Raw genomic sequence first — 7249 nt, forward strand, 5'->3', positions numbered from 1 at the left:
AGCGGCTCCCTGCGCGGCTTCTTCCGCGTCTGCGCTCACCGCGGAAGCCCCGCACAGAGGCTCCGGCCCGGCCCGGCCCCCCGCGGAGGCGGCTCCGCTCGGGAGGGGGGCGGGAGCGCGGAGGGGGGGGCGAGGGGGGGATGCTGCCAGCACCGGGCTCCGCCGGCTCCTCTGCCCCGCAGCATCCTCGGAGCCTTCCCCCGCGGCTCCCCGGCTTGCCCCGCAGCCGGCTCCGGAGCTTCCCAAAGCGGCGTCTCCCGGGTTTGCACCGAGAACGTTTCGCGGAGTTACTTTGAAGCCGGTCCCGGCGGCGGGCCCGGGGACCTGCAGGGTAGGAGGGGCCGCGCCGGGACCGGCAGCTCGGCATCCGCGATCGGGAGCAGCGATGGGTCGAGCGGCGAGCTGGGGGGCTGCAGCCGGGGCAGCGGGGGCTCCCAGCAGCAACACCCGGCGGCGGGCACCGGGAGCACAGAGTCACAGACAGCATCACCGGATTGGAAAAGCCCTTTAAGACCATCGAGTCCAACCGTCCCTGTCCTGTGCTGACCCAGATCCCTGAGCACCTCATCTCCCCTCTGTGAAACACACCCAGGGGGGTGACTCAGCCCCTCCCTGGGCAGCCCGTTCCAGGCTCAAACAACTCATCATGTGGGGCGATGTGGCCCCTCTGTGCTGGGGGGGGGGGGGGGGGGGGACAAGCCACAGGGACAGCCCCAGAAACCAAACACACCCACAGCCCCTGAGAATCTCTCATTGTCTGCAGTGTGGGATGTTCCCCCAGCTGGTGCTGGCTCTGCTGGGCAGGCAAGGTCAGTGGCACTGCTTTGAAGGAGCCTGTAGCCGCTCTGGCCTTGGGAGAGGAGCTTTTTATATCCCACTTCCCTGTTACCTATCACCTCCTTGCACATGACTCTGGGCTTTGCCTGGACTCTGGCACGTTGACAGCTGGTGAAGCCCTGTCAGAAACCTGAGCAGCACTGTCATCTTCTGGAATAACTCGAGGGGCACAGGGAAAGGTGGTGGGTGGCTAAAACACTGCTTGGGTGACCCAGCACCCTGGGGGTGTGCAGCAGGGTGCATGCTTGGCACCACGAGGGTTTGGCTGCGTGGAGCTGGGGATGCTGGTGGTGGGTGAGGGCAGGCCTGGGAAGTGTCTCTCCAGCTGAGATGGTCGGAGAGTTACGTGGAAGGCAGAGGCACAGACCGGGGAGCGGTTGCTGCGGCAGTGCCTGGGGAGGAGAAGCAGATGGCAGCATTTATCTGGGCCAGGCAGAGATCCGCTGCTCCGCGGGATAAGGGATGGGGAGCACAGGTGGTGCGGCACATGGGGAGGGCTGAGTCACCTCCTGCGTGGAGAGAGGCCGGAGGTGGCATCTCAGTGCCAGACCTGGGCTGCCACAGAGCCAAAACTGCCCTGCCCACAGCGATACGAGCTGGCCTGACTCCAGCAGATCAGGGGCTCACAGCAGCAGCCTGCCCTACCCTGCCTTGGGGCTGAGAGCTCTGAATGCAGGCCTGTTCCTCTGAGGAAATGGGGAATCAGGTGCTTATTGTCTTAAGTATTTATAAAATCTTAATTATTACTCAGTCAACAGTGTGTTTGCAGAGGAATAACTTGCAGACCTCACAAATGACTGTGGTGAGATGCAGGTTCAGCCCTTCAAAAGTCAGCAGTAGATGTGTGTGATGTACTCAGGTGTATCTGCCCTGCAGATGAGTCCTTAATGTGTTATAAATGTCACATGTTCAACATGAAAACACCATGGGGTTCTCCTTGGTAGGGTGAATCTACATGGATTAGTGGCTATAGGAATGCCTCGTGTTCCAGGCGCAGCTCCGCGGGCAATGCCTGCAGCCCAGAGTGATGCCACGCTCCTGCCAGCCTTCCCTGGGTGCTCCCCAGGCTGCAAACCCCACTTCACATCAGGGATGCTTCAACCCAGGCACAGAGATGATGGAAACCAGACAGAATCAACAGCTTGGGCAGTGATAGAGCAAGTTCTCCGCAGAGGAAGGGCCAGCCGTCCTTCTCCCCCGTGCCCCCTCTGAAAGCAATCAGTGCAGGTCACTGCAGCCTTCTGAATCACGCTTTCAGCTATTAGATGGAGAGTGGTGTGGGGGAAATGAGGTCCAAGAGGTTCCAGTAAAGTGAAATCAGATGCTGCAGAGCTGGCAGAGCGGAGGAGGAGTCCCTCTATCACAGGGCAAGGAGGAGAGAGAATCTTTGAGTAGCTGAGATGCTGCTTCTGGTGCAAAGGTTTTGTGCTTGTGCAGGGGCTGGATGGGGGATTGGCACTGTCAGGCTGCTGTGATGCTGTGAGGTGCCCAGCAGCTGTGGAGCCGCCCAGCTCCTGCTCGTGTGTGGTCACATCACACTCACCAGTGTGACACCGCCACCAGCATGGCCATCACAGCATCAGAGAATGGTAGGGGTTGGAAGGGACCTCCAGAGCCCATGGGGTCCAACCCCCTGCCAAAGCAGGGTCCCTAGGACAGGGCACACAGGTCGGTGTCCAGACGGGGCTGGAATCTCTCCAGAGAAGGAGACTCCACACCCTCCAGTGACTACATCCCTTGGGTGTCCCTTGATGGCAGCTTGGGGAGGGCAGACTCTTGCCCCTGGGCTCCTGACACTGCTCAGGTTTCAGAGTGAAGAACCGAGGCATTTCTGCAGGAAAAAAGAGGAGCTGTTCCCATCAACAAAGTGAAAAGCCTGGGGTGTGCTGGGGCAGCACCTCTGCACGGCAGGACCGTGTCCCTCTGCCCACGAACTACCCACCCACCTCCCCACCAGCCCTCCCTGTGCCAAGAAACTGCTCTGGGACCACGTCAAAACTCCAAATATTTAAACATCCCCAGTGCAAGAGGCGTCTCTGGGGCTGGGGGAGCTCTGTGGGTGCTTCTGGCAGCTGGTGTTTTCCTGGGGAGAAACTATTTTGAGAGGTAAACTAACTTGCTGCTAAGTTCCCTTACAGCCAGGGGCAGCGCGTGCTGTGAGGATTATTTTCCCCTGAAGGAATTAAAGCAGAAGAGAGGGAGGAGAGGGAATGTTTCCAAAGAGCCTCCCTACCGCCCCCTCCTCTGGCACAAGGACTTTTACTCTCATTGAAACTGGACCAGCAGAGATGGTTTGTGGAAGGTCCCTGGGGGCAGCCACCCAGTAACAAAGGCAGAAATTAAACAGCTCCCAACAAAAGTGGCAGGAGGAAGGAGGGTGGTGCTGGAATTCTGCCTGGCTAAGTAGGAAACTTTAATAATGATACATAGAAAAAGTTAAACAATTAGAACCTGAATCAGTTTGGCCCCAATCCCACCTCATTTAGTTAATAAGCAGTACCCTTCATCAGCTTTGATCTTACACATCATCTTTCCCAAGGTGATGAGGAGCCTGGAGGAAGCTCCCAGGGTCGGGTAGGTCAGATGGTGGCTGTGGCATGGCTGGGGCTGCCCTGGGGACAGTCGGGGGTCTCAGAGGGGCCCCAGGGATGCCCAGGCACCCTGTGCCCCCCCTTTCAGTCTGTCTCCTGGGGCTGGTCCTGCAGAGCTCAGCCGTGGGACCGAAGCTCGTGGCAGTGGTGCCCAGCACAGGGGGGCTCGGGGCTGGCTGTGCTGTGTGAACACATCCGGCATCCCTCGAATGCAGGGGGAACAGAACCACAGTCACAGAGTCCCCAGGCTGGAAAAGACCTTTAAGATCATCAAGTCCAACCGTCCCTGTCCTGTGCTAAATGAGATCCCTGAGCACCTCATCTCCCCTCTGTTAAACACCCCCAGGGGTGGGGACTCAGCTCCTCCCTGGGCAGCCTGTGCCACAGCCCCACAACTCTGCCAGGGAAGAACTTTCCCTCACATCTGAGCTGAACAGAAAATTGGACAGAGGTCTAAAAGCATCTTAATTATTTGAATACAGGCATAGGTTAGACCTGGAGTTACACAGACCCAAACTATGAGAATCTTTCATGCCACATGCAGCCCCTCAGAAGCTGTCTCTCTCTTTTTTCATATTTTAGGCACAAACAAGCAACAATTTCCATCCAGGAATGCTTTCCAAAAAAAACCTTTTAGATTAAGTATCTGTGGGAGGCCCTTAGCTCACAGGACCCCTGACCTATCCATGTGCCACTGAAGCCAATGCCCATCACCCATTAGAACCATAGCTACCCGGATTTAGCTACATAACATCCCACAGCTGCCCCCAGGGAGCCTGCTCACCCTCCAAGCCCTGCCTTTCTGTGGTTCAGTGGGGTGGGACAAGGCTTACAGGACTGGATCTGCCCCTGCCACGCTGGTATGGCAGCTCCGGGCTCCCTGTGCTGGCTTATGGTGAGCGACCAGTGCCACAGCTGGTGCCTTGCTAAGGGATTTTCAGGAGCGGTTTGCTTACGGCTGTATCATGATTATCCTTGGGGAGAGGGGTGTTTTACAGCCTGGAGCTCTCCCATGGTGATGGGAGGTGACATCTCCCTGGCCCAGTGAGAGCCTGGGCCATCAGGAAGGAGAAGGTACCTTAGAGCAGCACTGTGGCTGGTTAAACGCTGCTAATGCACCCAATTCACAGAATTAGGAGCTGGAAGGGACCTTGAAAGCTCATCTAGTCCCATTCCCCTGCCAAAGCAGGATCACCCAGACTGAATCCCACAGGAACAAATCCAGGCGGTTTTGAATGTCTCCAGAGGAGACTCCCCAGTCTCTCTGGGCAGCCTGTCCCAGGGCTCTAGCACCCTCACAGGGAAAGAGTTCCTCCTGACATTCCCATGGAGATCCCTCTGCTCCAACTGGCTGTTCATAAATAATAAACCCAAACACTGTTAATAGATCCATCAGCCTTACTCACAGGCAGAGCCAGCAGAGCTCTGGCCCCTCGTGGGATGCAGAGCTGGGTGCCTGTGGGTGTCCTCATATGGGGCAGAGACACGCTGGCCCTTCCCACCTCTGTGCCCCCCGGGATGCAGGGTCTCAGGCTGGTCTCACCAGTGAAAACACCCACCCAGCATCCCCCAAAACCCAGCCTGAACCTCAAACAGGTCTCAGTGGGCAATGCCAGGAGAAGTGCAGCTCTCCAAGGTGTTTTTTTAAAGTTATCTAGCAACTCCCTCACTGGATGCCAAGGGACCCCCCAGAATTAGGGGCACTGCCCCCAGAGACGCAGCCAGGGCCCAGGCAAAGGCTGAGCAGAGAACATGAGGCATAAAACCAACCATGTGATTTATTTTGTATGTCATACAAACAGCTCCCTCCCCGCCTGTTACAGAGTTCAGCACCCAGCGACACACAGGGCGGCTCTCACAGCTCCTACATACCCCACATAACCATACGTGGGGGCTGCAAGCCAGGCAGAGATGTGCCCTGGGATGGGGCAGCTCCAGCTTCAGGCTCCCTAGGGGGAGCAAATGAGTCGATGCCTCCTACGAAAGGTTATTGTGAGGCCCCCCCACGTGGAGAAACAGGAGTTCTGGGAACCTGGATTCAAATGAAAAGAAAAGCCCAGCACTTCCAGCTGGCATGGGAAATGGGAAAAGACCCCCCGGGCCATTTGTGTCATGAGTTTCCCTTTGTTCGGCGGAGCTGGATTTAGTCCTGGGCTTGGGTAATGCCTGAACTTCAAAGCTACAGGCACTAGAGGGTTTCAGAACAAGTGTTTCTGACAGTGGCAAACCAGGGAGCTCCCAGCAGAGGCCAGCAAACAGGCAGGAGCACTTCCCACCTGACTGCTCAGCCCCCTGCTCATTTACAGTTATCCCGAGTATTTCCTTTCAGCTGATCCCACGTTTTATCCACATAGTAGAAAAATCAGCCCTGCAATAAAAGTTTCTGTGTGTTTCATATACTCTAATAATTAAAACTGCTGAGGGCAGGAGGAGGGAGAGGTGGGGGTCCTGCTGCAGGCAGGGATGCACAGGACTAGCATTCCTCTGGCTGCGAGGCGGTACCCAGACGGGTGTACACTGGGACAGGAGGCTGCTGGGCACAGGGTGAGAGCTGCTTAGACCCCTGTTAAGGCACCATAGGAAAAGGTCTACAGGCTGCCTGTAACACCCTAAAGTCCTTATTCCCTCTGGGGTGCAGGGCCTGTAGGAAGGAGCAGTGTTCCCAGCCCTGCTCCCATTTTGGAGAGCCAGAAGGGGAAGGAGTGCTTTGCCCATCACCCCATCTCTCATTTTCCTTTTCCACAGGCACAGACATTTCTCTTTTCTCCCCCACATCCTCTCTGTCTCAGGTAAGGAGGAAGGAGGCTGGTGTGGAGCAGAACCACGCTCGTGGTACCACCCACATGGCTCCTACCACCACCCACTGTGGCACCCAGCAGCTGGGCGACTCAACTCTCTCTCCTCCAAGCACAAACACAAAAAATACCAACACTTCCCCAACAAAGCAACATCCCAGGATCCTCAAAAACATTTTACTGTCAAATACAGCAGATGATGGACCTGGCTAAAAGCACAGCCTTGGGCTACAGGGATAAATCCAAACCCAGGGCTCACTGCGGGGCTCGTTGCTGCTCCGGTGACTTCCTAAGTGCCTGGAGGGGTCTTATCAGCACCCCCCTGGCAGCAGTCTGGGGATCTAGAAATAAAAGACTAAAAAACCACAGCAAACAGCAGGAAAGAAGAGCCAGAGTGGCCAAAGCGAGGACAGCCTTGGGGTGGGAGGTTGGGAGAGGTGCAGCAGCTCTGTGATGTCAGCATCCTTGGTGACAGGGACACCAAACTGGGAGGGGAAGGATGAAAAGAGCCTTGGTGCGGAGATCTCTGGGGGAACTTCCATCGGTCCACATCAGCCTCAAACCCCACCGCCCCGACCCAGGGAATTTCACAGCAGTTGCTGTTTTAAGGGGCCACCTTTCTCTGGGACATCTGCTGGGGTGGGGCTGAGCAGGGGACCCCGACCCTCCAGTACCACATCCCAGATTCCTCAGGGGGTCAGTTTTGAATCACAGGGGCAGCCAGAGGGCAGGAGATTTGGGAGATAAAGGAGTCAGCTTCTCTGGTTAAAGTGCCTTATTTTCTTTCAGCTTTAGAACTCCTGCCTTGCTTTGTCAGGAGAGGGGGCAAACCACAAAAAACCCTCCAAAAAAAAAAAAAAATAAGGAATACTGATTTTATATGAAACAAAGTAGAGAATTAATCAATATTTACACAGATCTCGGGTAAGGTTATGGCCCAGACTAACAACCCAACACAGCAACCCAAAAAGCAGACTGTCAGGAAGAAGGGAAAAACCTGTTCGCTTTGCTTTCAACACCGCCCCC

This window comes from Gallinula chloropus, assembly GCF_964237585.1.
Source record: "Gallinula chloropus genome assembly, chromosome: 10".
NCBI classification, from domain to species: domain Eukaryota; kingdom Metazoa; phylum Chordata; class Aves; order Gruiformes; family Rallidae; genus Gallinula; species Gallinula chloropus.